Raw genomic sequence first — 22,428 nt, forward strand, 5'->3', positions numbered from 1 at the left:
AATAACTGATATTTGTTTGATGAACAACGATCATAACATATTATTTGTGTTTCTAGTAAAGCACTGTTAAAGAGACTGAAAGTTTTATTACTGTTCTCACTCTAAGACTTTACCATAGATTCAGAAAAAAAAAATCAAAACAGTGAAAGGAATTTATGTGATAGCTAATGTTACAATGTACAGAATTCATGTATTTACTTTATTCCAATGTGCTAGCAAAAAAGCACATAACAACCATTAGCCAGTTATCATGGATTGGGCACTTGGAATTTAGAGTTTTCTAAGAAAATTCAACTTTTGTAGCACCAATATCTTCAACACAGAGAAGCCAGATACTTGTTCTGGAATGGCGCTCTTATGAGGAAACAAAAACAAAAAGAAAATATATATTCCTCTTTACACAGATTTCTCATTCAGTTACTAAAGGGCAAAGAAGAATATTTTCTCTGCTTTCTCTGATTTTGAAGCCTTCTTTAAATATGAACTTATTTGAATACCCAATATTTTAAAATGGATCTATGTCTTTCAAAGTTGTTCTGAGTTAAACTATTTTTTAGGGAGGCAGTCTACATGAAGAGTAAGTAACCAAATAGCCATGTCTAGTTAAGAGAATCTATTATTCCTATTTTTATTTATAATGTTAATTTTTACCTTTATTTTTCAAGAAAAATCACATGATGTGCTTTTTCATTAAAGAAAATCCAAACTGTGATACAAACTATGACTTGAATATGAGAAATTATTGGTACCTCATGAATTTGTGAAAAGCAGCTGACAAATCAGTAGACTTACCATATGCTTTGTACTGAGACTTTAATTTTGTATTCTTTGTAAGTCTAGATACACATAAATGTCATCGAATCAGAAAAAAATACCTAATCCTACTTAAAATACATACATGAGAAAAAGTTTAAAAATGTTATACCAGGCAAATAATTAGATTTAGAATGATAAATACAATTCTCGTATGAGACCAAAAATATTCAATTTAGGCTTTGTGGGTAGGGGTAAACATAACGAAATAGAAAACCAATAAAAACTATTAGAATTAAACTAAGAAACGAACTTTTCAGAGTCATTAATAATTTCTGCTTAAAAAGAACTGTTACGTTAATAAGTCAGACTAATGGGAATCATTGAGTAATTAATTGTAAGTAGGCCAAGTTTCTCCAGCGGTCCAAGGTTAGTTAAAGAGGGTACGTTAGCTAAAATGACAATGCAGTGTTCAGAAAATTCATTCCTGAACATTATTTCTTCATTCTGACAATACACTATAATAGAAGACTATTCTTGAACTTTCTTCTACAAGAATAAACTCTAAATTACCATTGGAAAGAAGTATCCTACATAAAAAATACTCTAAGTAAAATCATCGATTTACTTGAGAAAACATAATTAGATTACTGACTTTTCTTATACATATAGGTCATAGTAGCTAACATTTTGGGGGCATTTTTAAGGTTTCAGGCATTGTTAAAAGAGCTTTACATGTAGTTGTACATTAAATTCCTAACAAACTGCTAAATCAGGCAATATTCTTCCTCATTTCGGATGAGTGATCTGAGACTTAGAGAAGTTATGTAAACTCCCAGGTCTCTCATGAATCACTTCAGCAATAATCATATTGGTATACTCATTATCATCAGTAATAATTACCTACTAGCTAAACGTGGCCTCAGTATTGCGTAGATGTTACCCAGTAACTAAAAGCTACTTATTACAAGTTGTATGTCAGGTAAGGCCTCACTTGCATTTGGCTTTAAAAGAATGTGACTAGGGGTGCCTCGGTGACTCAGTTGGTTAAGTGTCTGCCTTCGGCTCAGGTCATGATCTCAGGGTGCTGGGACTGAGCCCCGCATCGGGCTCCCTGCTCAGTGGGGAGACTGCTTCTCCCTCTCCCACTCCCCCTGCTGGTGTTCCCTCTCTCGCTGTCTCTCTCTCTGTCAAATAAATAAATAAAATCTTAAAAAATAAATAAAATAATTTGACTAATCTATACTTCTGATTTTGTTCTTTTCAGAATAACATTAGAATAAGATCATCTCCTGAAAAAATATTCATTAATATTAGGAGAGAGGATTCAGACAGATGCTGAATGACATGAGAGAAGTTAACTTTTAAACAGTTAATTTATAAAATGAATAATCCACAAGTAGCTAATCAAGAACAATATAAACATAAAATATATTATTTTTATAAAAGTGTCATATGCTGATTGTGAAAAATGTAAAATGTAGTGAAAAATCACCCAGAGTTCTATCACCTAAATGATAGCATTTAGGCAAACATCCTTCTGGCAGGCTCTCTGCGTATGTAAATGTACAGCTATATGTAAACATTTTATATAATAAGTTTATAACTACCATAGTCTTTTTGAACAACAGTATTGTTATTCCTATATAAGTATAATTATGCTATTATTTTTATTACCCTAATATACATTTTACCATGTCCCACTTACATATTTATGTCTACAGTATTTCCCTTTTACTATAATCTTGATTTTTGTGCATGTATCTTGGGAACTTGAACAATTATGGCCTTATGAAATATTCCGGGTTGGTAGTGGCAGGTTGATGATTGAGCATTGTTTATATTTTGATGCATGCCCTCAAACTGTATTCCAGAAAGAAAATGTGAAATTACACCTTGACTATCAATAGTAGGACAAAGGACAAGGTAGATTCTCCTGGAGAACAGAATCATGGACTGGATGAGCAACTAACCAAGGAAACTGTTCCACTCTTGGCATAGGGATACCAGCAATACTTGGTATCTGCTATGAGCCAATCATGGCTGTTTATTTCATCATTCTCCCTGTTTGAAAATGGGAATTTTTGTTGCATCTTTTCTGTTCTTTCTCTTCTTTTTGAATGCATTGATTATAGTTATTGGGGGCAAGGGCCCTTCTATTTCCACATTATCTCTGTTTTTTTCAAAGTTCCTTTTTGGGGGGGTAGTTTGAGTCAGTAATTTTCTCATTTAAGATGTTTCTCCAATGTTTGGTCAACTTTTTCAGTTCATGCATACTAAAATCTCAGACACAAAAATGCTGGTAGGAAATTCTGTGTATGTGGGGGAGGCTTTACAGAACTGCAAAAACGTGGCTTTTTCATGGTTGTGGTGGCAATTCCCAAATGTCAGGTCTATATATCACCATTTTCTCTTAAGCTGCTCTTTTTGCCTAGAAAAAAAATTCCCCAATCTTCTCATTGGTAGGATATGGGTGAAGAGCATGTGGGTGAAAAGCTCACTGTAAAATGGATTCTGGTTTAATCTCCCAGTTTGTAGTTCCTGTTCTTTATGAGGCCAGATTCTCGGGTTTTATTATGCCACTGTCCTGCTAGGGCATACAGTAAGTATCTGAATTAAGAATGATGTGCATGGAGATTTTCAACCATTCCTCCTGCTTTTAAGAGCACCTGGTGCCCCTATTTCCTGAGGCATTCTAGGGTTTTGCTGGACAGAGCAGCTTGCTTCATATGGGTTTCACCTCAATGGGTTAAGATTACAATGTGTTAGCCCTCTGCTGAGTCAGTGATATTTGCCTGTATCTTATCCCTGCTAGTTTATTGTTTCTATTTATTTGTTTTGGTCCCTTTTGGTGTCATTTTAGTGATTTTTGAGGGGGGAGAGGTAGAGAAGGTAGAAGAGATGAGCACATTTAGTTCACCATATCTATCTAGACTTAGCATCACTTTTTAAAAACATTGAATTATATTTGAGTTTCTGACTCAACATTATGTGCCAAGCACTGTGTTAGGAACTTTACAGGTATTACTGGGAATCCTCACAACAACCCAGAACTGTCTTATTACTTATATTTGACAGATTTTCAAACTGAGTTTCAGAGAGGTTATATAATTTGCTTACATTCACAGGACTAATTAATAGCTAAACTGAGACTGGGACCCACTAGGCACTGAATATAAAATCCATGGACTTTACACTAGATTCTCTAGAATCAACATACAGCTAAAGGCTCTCTCTGTTACATCTCCAAGGACTGCTTCTTTGACTTTCTGAGTTTCAGTCATACACTTGTACTATTCACCTAGCCTTATAGTTATGTTTTGGTCATGGTAGGGTATGACTTCCCGCCTGCTCTCATATCTGGCCCCTTAAGGGAAGGTAATGGAGATGGCAAGATCACAAAAACTAGAAGGAAAGGGGACTCATTTTTGGCAAATTAACTTTTATTTGGGGGCTGGGGAGCAAGACTGTAGGATATTTAGGTAGCTGAATCTCTCCCATTGGAATCCCAAGAAATATACATAGTGAGCCAAAAACTTTACTCAGCAACCAATGCCTGTATTAGCTAACACATTTTCTTTTTCTCAAAGACACACATACTTTCAGGGAAGAGACTTAACTGAAAGAACAGGTTAACATATAAGCCACAATTATAAAAACTGCATTATGTATTTCTGTAAGATGAAAAAAGGGTATTCTTCTGTTCCATTTATATTTCGGGGGCATCTCTCTGGGAGGCAATATATCTCATTAGAATTAATATGGACATTGGAATCTTATTTCCAAAGTGTAGTGGTTATCATGTTTGCCTCAAACACAGGCAGTGGAATCAGATCTGGAGTCAATCACTAGTTCTTCAGTTATGAAAGGTACAACTTAAATGTTTCTAAGCCTCTGTTTTTTTCTTTTATTATGTAAGGCTAATAATGCCAAACTCACAGTTATGACAATTAAATGATGTAATGTAGGTAATGTATCTGGTACTCAAAGATGTTAACTAGACTTCCTGTCAAACAGCTGATAAAAGTATGATAATAAAGTTCATTTATGAAAAGGACATTTTTTTTCATATAAAAGATTAGTTGCCACTCAAAAGTAAAGGCCTCAGAAAGAACATCCACACCCCATTTCAATAATAATTTCAAAAATATCTTTCACTAAAATATAGTGTTAACTTTTATAATCCATAACAATTTCATTTCCGTGGATATTGCTAACTAGTAGACCTTATAATCAGGGCTTTACTCCTGTCACAGAGTACCTGAATTCAGGGAAAAGAAAATCCAAGACTAAAAGCAGTAGTTCTAGACATTCCATTTTGAAACTTTCCAAATTATTTTCTTATTTCAATATAAATTAAGATTGCAATGTATTTTTGTTCTCAACATGACTGCTGTCTTTCCTATTTCTAGACCTGAGTGAGAATAAGCCCTCTCTGTGAAATCTGACCATGACCATTCTGCTATATTTTAAGCATAATAGCACTAACTATGGATCCAAGGATACAAAAAACATGGATTCAAATTCTAGCTCTCCTTGTTAGCTCTACTCTAGTCATGCGGTATATGACAACTTTTTAAACCTGAAATTCAGTATGATCTCCTGAAAAATGAGGATTAGAATCCACTTTATAGCACTGTTCTGATGATTAATTGATCAAATACATGAAATGTTTTTGATACAGCATCATACCTATTATAAGTGTTCATAATCTTTAGTTGTTAAGAGTTATGAACTTTGATAGAAAATTTGAACGATATCCTGTGGATGTTCATTTTCTATTATTTCTTTTTAAAAATTGTTTAGGTGATAGAAATTCAACTACATATTTTAATATCTTATTTTTATATTAAATTGTCCTACATTAAAGTTTACCCTTATATATCAATTTATAAATTATACATAACTTCTGTATCTATTATGTAAATTTATAAATTCATGCTTTTTTTTTTTTAACCATGCATACAAGAAATATTTGCTTGGTGCCTACCAACAACACAAGATACTGTACTAGTTTCTAGGGATGGTGCCCTTACGAACATTAATGTCTAATAGACAATCCATGAATCAATTTCTTAAATTTCACTTGTAGAACTATTTTATAAGAAAAAAAATCTTCAAGGAATACATTAACAACTAATTTTTCCTCTCAGTGCAAAATAACTTTTTAGGTAGAAAGTGCCAAAAATGCTTTGGAAATAAATAAAAAAAAATGAGCCCCCCACTCCCAAAAAACCATACAACACACAAATTTTAAATGAAAAGTTAGAATAGAAAAAATATAACTACAGAGTACACTTCTCATGATGAACACTGAGCAATGTATAAGATTCTATTATTATACTACTACAACTGCTACTTCTATTTCCATTTTTCTATTGTGGCAAAATATATTTGCAACAAAAAAATGTCTCTTCTTCTTTTTTAACGACTTTATTTATTTGAAAGAGACCATGCAAGTGTGGTGGAGCAGAGGGGAAGGGAGAGGGAGGAAGAACCTGAAGCAGACTCTGAGCTCAGCACGGAGCCTGACGCAGGCTCGATCCCACAACTCTGAGATCATGACCTCAGCTGAAATCAAGAGCCGGATGCTTAACCAACGGAGCCACCCAGGTGCCCCGCAACAAAAAATTTCTATTTTAACCTTTTTAAAGTGGACAAGTGGCATTAATTATATTCACAATGCTGTGGAACCATCACCATTGCTAATTTTTTCACAATCCCCAAAAGAAATTCTGTGCCCATTAAGCAATGACTTATTGCCCCTCATCCCAGCTCCTGGTAACCTCCAATATACTTTCTGTCTCTAAGAATATGACCATTCTAGATATTTCACATAAGTGGAATCAAATAGTAATCATCTTTTTGTTTGGCTAATTTCACTTAGCATAATGTTTTCAAGCCTCGTCCACATTGTAGTATGTACCTGAGCATCATTCCTGTTTATGGCTGAATGATATTCCATTGTGTACATATACTACTTTTGTTTTATCTATTCATTTGTTGATGGGCACTTGGTTGTTACCACCTTTTGACTATTTGAATATGCTGCTATGAATATTCATATGTAAAAATGTATTTGAGTCCCTGTTTTCAATTCTTTTGAGTATATACCTATTAGTAGAACTACTTGGTCACATAATAATTTTATGTTTAACTTTTTGAGGAACCACCAAACTGCTTTCTATAATTGCTCCACCATTTTACATTCCCACCAGCAATGTGCAAGGGTTCTAATTTTTCCACATTCTCTACATTTGTTATTTCCTTTTTTCTTATTAAAGTCATCTTAGTAATTGGAAATGGTATCTCACTGCGATTTTTTTCATCTCTCTAAGTACACTGAATATCTTTATAAATGCTATTTCTACTTTTGATACACTGACTACTACTCCTTTTCAACTATTACTAGTATTAACTGCACAAATAGGAAAATAATTAGAGCTCTTTTTGCTGCCTTTATAGGACTGTAGTAGAAAGTGCATTGGACTTGAGGTTTGTTCATCGTCTGAGATTCTGCCAAAAGTAGGGATGACTTTCCTATCTGGGCCAGAGATTATTGCAGTTAATCACTGTAAACTAAAAATTATAATGTTAAGAAACAGCTTGGCCAAAAGATTTCAGCCTTCCTTTATTCTATGTAAAATAAAGTATGAAGCATATCTGGGGATTGTTTGTATTATTCCTGCCTTCTGCCTCAATATAGAATTCCTTAATTGTCCAAAAATACCAGCACCCTAGAAATGGCTCACATGGTTTTTGATGGTATGAAGAAGGGTAAATACTTTCTTATGCACCTTACTAGTTGACCATTCCAAGGTGGGGATGTTCTGGACACATTTGTTATATAACTCAGAGACAAAGCTGAACCAACTGGCAACATGAAATCCTAAGAAAATTAACTGAAATCTATACCAGGAAATCTCATTAAGAAGAGTGAAGAGTTCTGGTGATTTAAAATATTCTGTTGACAGATTCTTAAAAATTAAAATTTTAGGGCTTTTATGATATTAAAGAAACAAATGCAAACTAAACAGTTCGATTAATCTTATAGAGTAGATGCTTAATGCAAGGGTCTCAAGGACAGTCCTTTGAAATTTAGCCTAAAACAAAAGGCATTCAGAAATAGATTATACTATTTGCTCCTTTTGGAAGAAGTTCTTCCAAGTGAAAAATGTTTGAGGCAGACAAATATAAATATGGAGGTTATATGGTTTTTACTTGATTCCTATAAAAAATATTTAAAAATCTCTTCTTTCTTGGAATGTGAGTCACAAGAGATATTGTAAAGAGATTTAATCACTATCACACATGGACAGTGTTTTGTATATTAAATTTTAGACTAAGCAGTCATGGAAGCTCATGTTCAGGTATACAGTTATCTATTTATGACAGGTCCACAAACTTCACCTTATTTTATATGTGGTATGTGTGTGTAGTATATATTCTGTAATGCAAACTGAAGAAGCACCATCTTTCACTTTCTGTAAAGCACAAACATTGAATAAGATCAAGTGGTCTGGTAGGAAAGTCTTAAAGCACAAGCTCATATATTCCTCCATTTAACATGACTTTACAGACACTGAGTAAATTTAATAAATGTCTTAATGTAAAGTGAGTCTGAGACATTTCACCCATTCATGGATCAACACATTAAACAGTGTTTAGAAAGAAAACCTATAAAAGATAAACTATGAGATTAAATCTACTCAAAGCAGTTACCACAAGTCCAATAATATCAATAAACTTCTTAAAGTGAATAAAATAAAACAATAATATAAGCTACGCTAGATTTATTTCACCTCAATAGACATATTTCTAATAGGCATGAAAAAATGTAAGCAAATAAGTTAGCTGCCTTATATAAACAGGTCTTTGATTTAAGGGAGAAATACAAAGGAATGAGACAAAAATTGAGTGATACATCAGCATAAAAAAAGGTAAGATTAGTTTATATTTCCATAATGAGGTTTCTATATTTGGATAGTGTACATATCATTAAATGCCAAAAATATGTCCCAATCCTAAGTTTAAGTAGAATATTTCTGCTTCACCATTTTCAAGTGAAATAGCTTTTGAAAATGCATCTGAATCCTATTATTCCTTCCACTTGCCTAAGTACAATACAATAAGTTTGCTTCAACATAATAGTGTGAAACCCTTCAAATGGTCATTTGAAATAAATGACCCATGTATATAAGATAATCCTCTTAGCAAAAAAGAAAAAAAAGAAACAGATTTATGCACACTTCCCAAAAAGCATAATACAACTGGTGTAGTACTTTTCAGGAACCAATTTGATACCATAGTAACTGTCCTTAAATCTGGTCTGTGCTTCCTACTCCTAAAATTTATCATCAGAAAATACTATGTAGTTAGCTCTCAATTTCTCATGCTTGTCAATTTTATAACCTCCACTTTTATACTCTGCACAGTAATATCCCTAAACTGTATAGAATCAGACTTTTTTGAGAAATAAGTTGACAAAAGAATATTCTGATTTATTGTAGAATGAGGATCTGCCAAACAAAAATCAATTTCAGGAGCACAGCTCTTACTGTTTGCATTGTGTTTCCTATGTCAAAAATTCAGTTTTATCCATATTTTATGTGTGTGTATGTGTGTGCATGTGCACACACATATATATAATACACACATGTATATTATATATATAAAATAATGGAAAAAGGAAAGTGTTGACATAAGTGATAGGAACATAATGTTTCATCAAACAAATGCAATTATGATAAAATGGAAATCATTAAATTTGTTGAAATGAATGAATTGTTGACCTTAACTGGATACTCCCTGAATAAGGACAGTCTACAGAAGGTCTCCAATATTGAAATAATATAATTGATTAATCTGTCTATAAAGATAAAGTATGTTAAAAAATGAATAAATAAACGTAAGGTATAATTATTGATCTTATAATTTTTAGATGTCTGGGGAATAAAAAGCACATATATTAGGTAAGTTTATTAATCACTATTAGCATATTTTCAAAAACACACCTTGTACAACAGTGGGAGGCTGCTTATAATGCAAAAGAATAAAAATAATATGCATGAAGATGTATACAGCAAACTTCCTTATAAAAGTACAAAAGCCAAAACATTTAAAAAGTCCAACAAAAGGGTTCAGTATAACAAATGATAGTATGTCAACTAAAAGGAGCATCATATGGTTATTAGGCATAACACTATGCAACAATATAGAATTATGTTTATAAAATACAATTACTTGAAGAAAAACCATAAGATTATTTAAAGCCATTATTATAACTGTGTATTATTATAAATACTTGAATAAATATTGAAAGGGATCACAAGAAAAAGAACACTATTTTATTGGGAAACTGGTGGACAGAATATTATTCTTTTTAAATTTACTATCATTCTAATAAAATTCAAAAGATTAAAAATATAACTTCTTGAAATGGCAGTAGGAATGTCATACCTGATCTACAGGGATGAAGTGGTGGACAGGACTAAGATGTGCTTAAAATGCTTAAAAATAATTAAATAATCTAACATACATTTCATCTACATTTTAGAAAAAAATTGAAAAGCTGTGAAAATGAAGATTTTTCACAAGTAATTTACTTTTTTTGTTAAATATTACAAGGTACAGAAAAACACAGGCATGGGGAAAGTCTGGATTAGGTAAATTTTGGGGGGTAAATATTTAATGTTAGCCTTCAAATCTGACCCTATTGGTCTATGGTATGATATTATCAGCCATTTGGAACTAAAGAACTTCCATAATCTAGCCCTGACATATTTTTTCCCAATCTAATTTATCTCCAAAGTCATTTCAACATGTTATTTTCTTCTACATTTATTTGCTATACCACCATTTCCATATTTCTCTACACATTTAATAGATACTCTCAAAAGAGTTTAAGGGATCAGAGAAGATTGATTAAAAGCTGTGTATATTTGGGTAGAACCTTTAATTAAAGCGATGAGTATTTTAAATCACTATATAGGAATAAAGTACACATGACTTCCCAAAAGTGTTTCATTAACATGTTTTTCTATAGAACATCTTAGATTTTTACTCTGAGATGTATGGTTTGGAAAGTGGTAGTTTAAACCATTATTGTCTTGCCAGGCTATTTGCTGATTTTAGCAATTTTAAAATAAGTATGAATATAATTATTAAAGCTCATTAATAACACTTATAAAATGTTTACATTTACATAAAACAAAGGAATAAATAAAAAGTGAATTTTATACTTTCTAGTTACATGATCCAAATATACCATGGAAAACTCAGTACAAAAATGTTGGATAAAAAATACAAAACATCCCTTTAAATATTACTGAGCTGGTAAGACAGTTATGTAAGTAGGCAAAACTGATAAAAAGCACAAAATTGATTGAGATAAACAATTTTTGAATACATTAACTGTTCTTAGGAGATCTGAAGAATGCTAAAATATTACAGTTTTGTTTTTAATGGGCCAGGCTTACAAATAGAAACAAAACCTAGGGGCTAAAAAGGGGAAAGTTAGGACACTCATATAAAGCTACAAGGCCTGAAACATAACACCCTAAGTTGGTAAACTAGAAAAAACCCACAAAGCAAAGAGAACCTGAAGGGTTTTTATTTTGAGTTGGAGTGAAGGGGAAGTATGGAGGGGAGTTTCCCTGATAATTCATAATCACATGCTATATTTTTGCAGGTTTGGGGCAAAAATTTCCACGCACAATGTATCTCAAAAACCCACAATTAAAACTTTGCCCCTGAAGGACTGTCAGAAGCAAAACAATTATTCCACTGACCATTATTTTATTGACCTTAAACCTAAGCATCAAAGAATTATTACACCTAAAATTCCAGTGAAGATGATCTCACAAACATAAAACACAAAATACCCAAGGAAACAAGCTACCATGAATGTGAGAAGAAAACTGTGCAGAATCAGACCTAAAAAAAATAGCAGACACCAGACTGACTCACTATAAATTATTTGCAAAAAAGTACATTTAATATATTTTTAAAGTGTCAAAAGTATGAGTAAGAGATAAGACATCATAAAAATGAACATGTATGCTTGGAAAAAATCATATGGAATATGAAAATGAAATATACATTAACTGAAAATTAAAGCTCAATGTTTGGCTTAAGCTTCATTTTAGGCAGAAAAGTAAGGACAGTAGGACAGATGTGAAGACATTACACAAAAAAGAGACAAAAATATTAAAAATATGTTAGAGAAGTATGAGAGACACTGATGATAGATCAAGACAGTTTAACATATTAAATTAGAGTTCTGGAGGGAAATAACAGAGAGAATGAGATAGAAGCAACTTTGCATATTAAAACCCAATACATAACAGAAAAAAAATTTTAAAAATTTCACACCAAGTGATATTATGGTGAAAAAGAACTCAAAGCAAAAAGAGATTCTGGGGGCGCCTGAGTGGCTCAGTCGTTAAGCGTCTGCCTTTGGTTCAGGTCATGGTCCCAGGGTCCTGGGATCGAGCCCCGCATCGGGCTCCCTGCTCCGCGGGAGCCTGCTTCTCCCTCTCCCACTCCCCCTGCTTGTGTTCCCTCTCTGTCAAATAAATAAAATCTTTAAAAAAAAAAAAAAAGAGATTCTGTATCAGCAGCCATAAAGAAATAATCACCTATAAAAATGGTAATTAGTATTAACTCAGAATTACATGTGTAGCAAAACTACAAGAATGAGAGAAAATAAGCTTATTATTATAAAAAAAATAAAGACAGTTTATTAACAACACACCTACGCTGAAGGACTTTCCAGTGCTATCCACTTTAAATTTCATCTCAGTAGATGCAGAAAATCATTTAATAAAATTCAACATCTTTTCATGATAAACACTTATTGTGATAAACATGATAAACATCTATCATGATAAAATATAATAAGTGTTCTCATATAAACAAATGATAAAAACTATAAACATGATAAACACATGACAATTTGAATATAGAAGAAACATAACTCAACATAATAAAGACCATATACAACAAGCTCACGGCTAACATCATATCCAATGGTGAAAAGTTGAAAGCTTTCCTCTAAGATCAGAACTAAGACAAGGCTTACAGCCCTTCTATTCAACATAATGCTTGAAGTCCTAGACGGAACAATTAGGTAAGAAAAATAAGTAAAAGGCATCTAACTTGGAAAGGAAGAAGAAAAATTATCACTGTTTGCAGATGACATGAACTTACATCTAGAAAATGCTAAAGATGTCACCAGAAAGTGTTAGAATAAATGAAATCAATAAAGGGGTGCGTGGGTGGTTCAGTTGGTTAAGTGTCTGCCTTCTGCTCAGGTCATGATCTCAGGGTCCTGGGATCCAGCCCTGCATCAGGCTCCCTGCCTAGTGGGGAGTCTGCTTCTCCCTCTCACTATCCTGTGCTCTTTCTCTCTCTCTCAAATAAAAAAATAATATCTTTAAAAAAATGAAATCAGTAAAGTTGCAAGATAAAAACAAATATACAAAACTAAGTTGTGCTTCTGTATACTAACAAGGAACTATCTAAAAGAGAAATAAAATAATCCCAATTACAATAGCATCAAGAGCAATAAAATATATAGAAATAAATTTAAACATGAAATATATGTACACAAAGAATTGTAAGACATTGATGAAAGAACTTGAAGAAGACACAAAAAAAATGGAGATATCCCATGTTCATGAATTGGAAGAGTTAATATTGTTAAAATGTTCATGCAATCGAAAGTCATCAATTGATTCAAAGCAATCCCTATCAAAATTCCATGGCATTTTTCATAAAAACAGAAAATTCTAAAATTTGTATGGAACCACAAAAGACCCTGAATAGTCAAAACAATACCTAGAAAAAAATGCAAAACTGGGCCATCACACTTTCTGTTTTCAAACTATATTACAAAGCAACAGTAATCAAAACCATATGCTAATGGCATAAAATAAGCACATAGACCAATGGAATAGAATCAAAAGCCCCAAAATAAACCTATCTATATATGATTATCTAATATTTGACAAAGAAGCTAAGAACACTCAGTGGAAAAGGATAGTCTCTTCAGTAAATGATAATGGGAAAACTGGATATTCATATTCACAAGAATAAAATTGGACCCTTATCATACACCACACACAAAATATTAACTAAAAATGGATTAAAAACTAAAATGCAATACCTGAAGCCTTTAAAAATCCTAGAAGAAAATAGGGAAAAAGCTCCTTAACATGATTAGTTTTAGAAATGACTTTTTTTTTTTTATGGCACCAACAGCACAAACCAAAAAAAGTGGGACTACATCAGACCAAAAGTTTAGGTACAACAAAAGAAACAAATGAAAACAATAAAAAGGAAACCTACAGAATGGAAGAAAATATTTGTAAACCATATATCTGATAAGGGGTTAATATCCAAAATACATAAGGGACTCCTACAACTCAGTACCAATAATATGTCAATAGAAACTTCCAAAATTGGACAGCAAACAAGAAAAAAGAGAGAGAGACTAAATAAGAAAATCAGAAGAGAACTTTCCAAGAATTATAGGACTACTACAAAGGTGTATTGTACATTTAATGAAAATACCAGAAGGAGAAGAAAATGAGAAAGAAACAGAAGAAATATTTCAAACAATAATGACTAAGAATTTCTCCAAATTAATGTCAGACACTAAACAACAAATTCAGGAAGATTCGGAGAGCAACAAAAAGGATAAATTCCCCCCAAAATGAAACCTATGCATATTATATCCTAACTGATATAAAACAAAAGTAAAGTGAAGTGCTGTGAATTGTGTAAGACTGATGAATCACAGACCTGTACCTCTGAAACAAATAATACATTATATGTTAAAAAAAAAAGAAAGAAAAAGAAGATAGTAGGAAGGGAAAAATGAAGGTGGTGGGAATCGGAGGGGGAGATGAGCCATGAGAGACTATGGACTCTGAGAAACTGAGGGTTCTAGAGGGGAGAGGGGTGGGGGGATGGGTTAGCCCGGTGATGGGTATTAAAGAGGGCACATACTGAATGGAGCACTGGGTGTTATACGCAAACAATGAATCATGGAACACTACATCAAAAAAAAAAAAAAATATATATATATATAGAAAGAAAGAAAGAAAAGAAAGAGAAAGAAAGAAGAAAGAAAGGAAGGAAGAAAGAAAGAAAGAAAAAAACAAAAGCTTCTGAAAGAAACCAGGGGTGGGACTGGTGGAACATCTAATTAATAGAGGAGCAAAGATAAGAATTACATCCAACTTCTCCTCAAAAACCATGTAAATAAGAAGAGAATAAAGTGAAGTATTTAAAGTAATGAGAAAAAAAACAGGAAACCTAAAATTATGTCCATGAGATTATCCTAAAAAGTGAGGGAGAAATAAAGACTTTCTCAAACAAAAATTGAGATAATTTGTTGCCACTACACCTGACTTGAAAGAAATGTTTTTTTAAAAGAAAGTTCTTCAAGGGGCTCCTGGGTGGCTCAGTCATTAAGCATCTGCCTTCAGCTCAGGTCATGATCCCAGGGTCCTGGGATCAAGCCCCACATTGAGCTCTCTGCTCAGCGGAAAGCCTGCTTCTCCCTCTCCCACTCCCCCTGCTTGTGTTCCCTCTCTTGCTGTGTCTCTCTCTCTGTCAAATAAATAAATAAAATCTTTTAAAAAAATAAAAAAAGTTCTTAAAGGAAAAGAAAAATGATATAGATCAGAAACTCAGTTCTACATAAAGGAAGAACATCAGAGAAGTAAGAACTAAAGGTAAAATAAATACTTATTTTTCTTATTCTTTACAGATCTGATAACAGATAACAGTTTGCTCAAGCCAATAACAAGAGTAATGTATTTTATTACATATGTTTTTATATATGTGTGTGTGTATATATGTGTATAGTCACTCTATATTCATACACACACACACACACACACACGATATCCTTATACATATAAATGAAATGAATGACAAGAATGATACACAGGACAAGGGAAAATAATCAGAAATATTTTTTTATTATAAGGTATTTGTACTGCATGTGAAGAAGTATACAGTTATTTAAAAGCAGACATGGATTAGCTGTAAATGATATTACACAGTCTACGGCAACCAATAAAAAACAGGTGAAAGGAGGTATAATTGATATGTGAAGAAAGGAGAGGATATAAAATGCTCAATTCAAGCCATAAAAAGCAGAAAAACTGAGTTAGACAAAAATGGGAACAAAGAACAAGGGCAACAAATAGAAAACACCAGCAAATATAGTATACATTAATCTAACTATATAATCAAATTAAACGTCAATGGTTGAAGTACACTAATTAAAAGTGTTTTAAATTAAAATTAAATTAAATTAAAATTTAAAAACAGAGTGACTCAAAATAAGAGACACACTATATAATGTCCTAAAGAAACCTACTTTAAAAATAAAAACACAAGTAGATTAAAATAAAGGGGTAGAAAAAGATATACCATGCTGACACTAATCATATTAATTACAGACAAGAAAGAATTTTTTCCCCCACAAATCAATGGAGAAAATAAACAAAAGCTGGGTCTTTGAAAAGATCTTTACAGTAGATAAGCCTCTAGCCAGGTTAACTAAGAGAAAAAGATTGAGGACACAATTTACTACTACTGGAAATGAAAGAGGGGACACATCAACACAGATTCCATGGACATTAAAAAAATAATAAAGGAATACCATGAATAACATTGTATCTATAAATTTGATAAGCTAGATGAAATGGACCAATTCCTTGAAAGACACAATTTGCCAAAACTCAAGAAAAAACAGACAATCTAAATAGAATCTTTCCACCAGTCAGAATGGTTAAAATTAACAAGTCAGGAAACAACAAATGTTGGTGGGGATGCAGAAAAAGGGGAACCCTCTTATACTGTTGGTGGGAATGCAAGCTGGTATAGCCACTTGGGAAACAGTATGGAGGTTCCTCAAGATGTTAAAAATAGAGCTACCCTACAACCCAGCAGTTGCACTACTAGGTATTTACCCAAAGGATACAAACATTGTGATCTGAAGGGGCATCTGTACCCCAATGCTTATAGAAGCAATGTCCACAATAGCCAAACTATGGAAAGAGCCCAGATGTCCATTGATAGAGGAATGGATGAAGAAGATATGGTATATATATACACAATGAAGTATTACTCAGCTATCAAAATAGATAAAATCTTACCATTTACAACAATGTGGATGGAACTGGAGGGTATTATGCTGAACGAAATAAGTCAGTCAGAGAAAGACATGTATCATATGGTTTCACTCATGTGGAATTTAAGAAACAAAACAGTGGATCACAGGGGAAGGGAGGGAAAAATAAAATAAGACGAAATCGGAGAGGAAGACAAACCATAAGAGACTCTTAACTCTAGGAAACGAACGGAGGGTTGCTGGAGGGGAGGGAGGTGTGGGGATGGGGTAACAGGGTGATGGGCATTAAGGAGAGCACATGATGTAATGAGTACTGGGTGTTATATGCAACTGATGAATTACTGAACTCTACATCTGAAATTAATGATATGCTATATGTTAACTAATTGAATTTAAATAAGTTAAAAAAAATAAATAATAGAATCTTTCCAAAATAGAGAGCCACAAGCCCTGATTTGTTCAATAGTAAATTCTACCAAACATTTAATAAATAAAGTATATGTTATCTACAATCTCTTCCAGAAGATGGTAGCAAGAGGAGAGAGTACTTCCTAAGTTATTCTCTAATGTTAGCATTACCCTAATACCAAACCAAGACATTAAAAAAAAAGATACAAAAATCCTCAACAAAATATTACCAAATTAAATTTTTTAAATATGTAAAAAGAATTACACAAGCAAGTGGGATTTATGTCAGGTATGTAAAGGTGGTTCAATATTCAAAATCAATGTAATCCATCACATCAACATATTAAAGAAAAAAATTATATGATCATATCAACAAATGCAGAAAAACCATTTGAAAAAATTCAATAGCCATTCAAACTCCTCTGCAACTAGGAATAGAGAGGAACCTGCTCAATCTGATAAAGAACAGCTACATCATACCCAATAATGAGTAACATTTTTTCAGAAGGTTTCCAGGGAAGATCAGGAACAAGGCAAAGATGATAAAGAACATGTACAGCTAACATCATACCCAATAATGAGTAACATTTTTTCAGAAGGTTTCCAGGGAAGATCAGGAACAAGGCAAAGATGTTGTATCTCACCACTGCTTTTCAACAATATACTTGAAGTCCTAGCTAATGCAATAGGCTAAGAAAAGGAAATAAAGGTGGACAGACTGGAAGAGGACATTAAAGTTGTCTTTGTTCACATACAACATGATCATCTATGTAGAAAATGTAAAAGCACTGACCAAAAAATTCCTGAAACCAATAAGCGGTTACGATAAGGTTGAGGGACACAAGGTTGATATACAAAATTCAATCCCTTTCGCATATAGCAACTAGCAAGTGGAATTTAAAATTAAAATCACATTATAATTTACATTAGCACCCCCAAATTGAAATATTTGGGCATAAATCTAACAAAATATGTACAAGAACAATATGAGGAAAACAAAACTCTGCCAAAAGATATCAAAGAACAATTAAGTAAATGGGGATATATTCCAGAAGACTCAATGTTATCAAGAAGTCAGTTCTTCCCAACTTGATTTATAGAATCAACATAATGTCAATGAAAATCCCAGCAAGTTATTTTGCGGATACTGACAAACTGATTCTAAGGATTATATGGAAAGACAAAAACTCAAAACTGCCAACACAATCTTGAAGGAGAAAAGCAAAGCTGGAGGACTGACATTATCTGATTTCAAGATTTACTATAAAACTAGAGTAATCAAGAGAGTGTGGTTGTTGGCAAAAGAACAGACAAACAGATCAATAGAAGAGAACAGGGGTGCCTGGGTAGCTCAGTTGGTTAAGTGTCCAACTCTTGATTTTGGCTCAGGTCAAGATTGAGCCCCTCACTGGGCTCCGTGATCAGCAGGGAGTCTGCTTGGGATTCTTTCTCCCCCTCTCCTTTTACCTCTCCCCCAATCTAAAGAATAAATAAATATTTTAAAAAATAGAACAGAACAGGGAGTTCAGAAATAAACCTTTATAACTGAAGTCAACTGATCTTTGACAAAGAAGCAAAGGCAATACAATGGAATAAAGAGTCTTTTCAACAAATGGTGCTAGCACAACTGAATATTCATGTGTAAAAATATAAATCTAGAATTAGACCTTACCCACTTCACATAAGTTAACTCAAAATGGATCATAGCTCCAAATGTAAAATACAAAATTTATGAATGTCCTAGAAGATGACATAAGAGAAAACCTAGAAAACCCTGAATATGATGATGACTTAAATCTATGAAAGAAATAATGTACAAGCTGGACTTCATTAAAACTGAAAACATCTACTCTGAGAAAGAGAATATCTAGAAAATGAGAAAACAAGCTACATATTAAAAAGAAATATTTGCAAAAGACACATCTGATAGGACTACTAAGGAAAACATATAAAGAACTCTTAAAACTCAAAAATGAGAATATGAAGAAGGTGATTTAAAAATAGGCAAAGCACAAAAAGAGACACATGACCAAAAACACAGATGGCAAATAAGCATATGAAAAAGTGCTCAACATCATATGTCATTTGAGGATTACAATTTAAAACAAGATATCATTACACACCTATCAGAATGGTCAAAATCCCAAACACTAAACATGAAATACTGGTGAGGATGCAGAGCAACCAGAATTCTCATTCATTGCTGGTGGGAATGCAAAATGGTACAGCCAATTTGGAAGACAATTTGGCAGTTTTTTATAAAACTAAAAATACTCTTACCATTCAATCCAGCAATCTCATCCTTTGCTATTTACCCAAATGTGTTGAAAATGTATGCCCACATAAAAACCTGCACAAAGATATTTATAGCAGCTTTATTCATAACTACCAAAACTTGGAGACAAACAAGTTATCCTTCAGTAGCTGAATGTATAAATAAGCTGTGCTTCATTCAGACACTAAAGTATTATTTAGTGCAAAAGGAAATATATTATCAATCCATGAAACGACATGGGGGACACTTAAAGGCATATAACCAAGTGAAAGAAGTCAATTTGAAAAAGCTACACACTGTAGTATTCCAACTACATGACATTCTGGAAAAGGCAAAACTATGGAGGCAGTAAAAAGGTTAGTGGTTACTAGGGCTAGAGTGGAAGGGAGGATGAAAAGGTGAAACACAGAGAAATTTTAGGGCAGTGAAACAATTCTGAATGATGCTACAGTGGTAGATACATGTCATTATACATTTGTTTAAACCCAAAGAATGTAAAACACCAAAAATGAATCCTAATGTAAATTGTAGACTTCTGATGATAATGATGAATCAATATAGATACCACTGTGCTATAGAATGTTGATGGTAGCAAATGTACAACTGTGTTGTGGGATGTTGGTGGTAGGGAAGATTGTGCATGTGTGGGGCAGGAGGCATATGGGAACGCTCCATACTTTATTTTTTTTTTAAAGATTTTATTTATTTATTTGACAGAGAGAAAGACAGCGAGAGAGGGAACACAGCAGGGGGAGTGGGAGAGGGAGAAGCAGACCCCCTGCTGAGCAGGGAGCCGATGTGGGGCTCGATCCCAGGACCCTGGGATCATGACCTGAGCCGAAGGCAGACGCTTAACAACTGAGCCACCCAGGCACCCCTCCATACTTTCTATTCAGTTTTGCTGTGAATATAAAATACCTCTATAAAAAATAAAGTCTAATTAAGAGAAAAAGATTGTCATGCCATATCAACAATAAAAATCCAGCTACATCCAGCTTATTAGAGATATACTGAAACCCAAAATGATAATTAATGAATGGTAAAGAGCTTTAGGCAAATTCTAACCAAGACAAGACTTAGTCATATTAATATCAACAACAGACTTTAGGCAAAAGGAATTCCTAGAATAAAGACATCACTACAAAATGATACCAGAAATATAGAACAAATTTAAATTTATATGCACATAATAACATAGCCTCATAATATATAAAGCAAAAACCAACAGCACTGCAAAGAAAAACTGGAGGTCCTATTATTATAGTAGGAGATTTTAAAGCATTTCTTTCAATAACCAGCAGACCAAGCAGTGGAAAATCGGCATGGTGACATAAAATTTGAATATAACATGTTTGATTAATGGATATATATGTAATACTATACTAATAGTGGAAAATACATATTTTTTCAAGCATACATGAAACATTTATAAAAACTTGCCAGATGGTGGGTAATTATTACATTTCAAAAATTCAGTGTCATATAAACATCACTCTCTGGCCACAATGTAATAATTAGGAATCAATAATTAAGAGAGATTTAAAAATGTCATACTTGGAAATTTTTTTTGTAATTTTAAATACAATTTTATGCTAGTTAGACACATGTATCCGTCACAGTCAACTTCAGGGCTGAGAAACCTGACATGGGCAGAGCATTTTTCTTTCACAGAAAAATAGAGGGGTATGAAATAATTTTTACTGCAACACTTAAATATGTACTTCATTACAGTGGAAATCACTAATGGAGTATCTATCCTGTAATGAAGTTCATTATCCTTTAAATAGTGAATTCTAATAATATTTTCATATACAGAAATTTAGTGGAATCTATATACATCATCTTAGGTTTCTTTCTAAATATATACACAGTTTCTTTATAGCAAATTCAATGGAATGTCTGTTTTTTCTAATGATGTTTTATGTAAATATAATACTAGAAATCAGATTCCCATTCCAGTCTGTGGGCTTCTTTAGGGTAGTGAATATATCTACTTTTTGCAAATTACACAAAGATGTGCTGAGAATGACTGACAGAATAAATCCTATGTATTTAGAATACTATTTTCATTAAGTGTGTTGTGTGTATATCACAACACTCATTTTAGCTATTTTGTCCCATTGTTCTATTTCCATCATCTCCTTTTAAAATCATCAGTTTTTTCTATTGTCATGACTGGGCCCTTATAAAACCACACACACACATAAAAGCAGTGTATTTAATAGTATGGTTTTAAATTTCATCATTTCTCCTTATTAATGCAAATAGGTATTATAATTTAATTAAAAATAATATATGCCTGTAAATTTTTAAATGATTAACGTTCATAATAGTGTTTCCTAAGTTAACTTGACCATCCAAATAACCCAAATGTGGAAGGCTAGAAAAAAAATTCTTGGTAAATATACCATAAAGGATAAAATTATTCAGTATCAGTAAAGTAAGGCCAAATAATTTTTTCCCTCAAAAATCCTACTTGATATCCTTAAAAATACATATACAGACAGACTATAAAGGGGCATGAGAGAATTTTGGGGAGGTCATGAGAACGTTTTTTAATCTTGATTTAGGTGGTAACTGTAAAACTTTTGAAGTCTGTCAAAATTCAAAGAATGGCTCAACTAAAATAGGTGGATTTTACTGTATGTGAATTATACTTCAGTAAACTTGAAGAAAAAAATACACATACACTTTACGCTAATTTTGAACTCATACTGTTTCTGTCTACTTACAATACCCTTAACTTTTTCCTCCAGTAAAAGGCCACTCTTTCAAATGCCATTACAATGTTACACCTTCTAAATTCTTCCCTGAAACCTCAGGAAGAATTGCTTACTCT

The 22,428-nt window shown here is 32.8% G+C and overlaps 1 protein-coding gene across 10 annotated transcripts in view; it reads right to left on the reverse strand.

Annotated features, from left to right (window-relative positions):
- The window catches only part of CCDC91 (coiled-coil domain containing 91), a 347,484-nt gene that overhangs the window by 106,712 nt on the left and 218,344 nt on the right, over positions 1 to 22,428 (reverse strand). The window lies entirely within an intron of this gene.

This window comes from Mirounga angustirostris, unplaced genomic scaffold, assembly GCF_029215605.1.
Source record: "Mirounga angustirostris isolate CCGP_5_RB_7025 unplaced genomic scaffold, mMirAng1.0.hap1 SCAF_5, whole genome shotgun sequence".
In the NCBI taxonomy this organism is placed as follows: Eukaryota; Metazoa; Chordata; class Mammalia; order Carnivora; family Phocidae; genus Mirounga; species Mirounga angustirostris.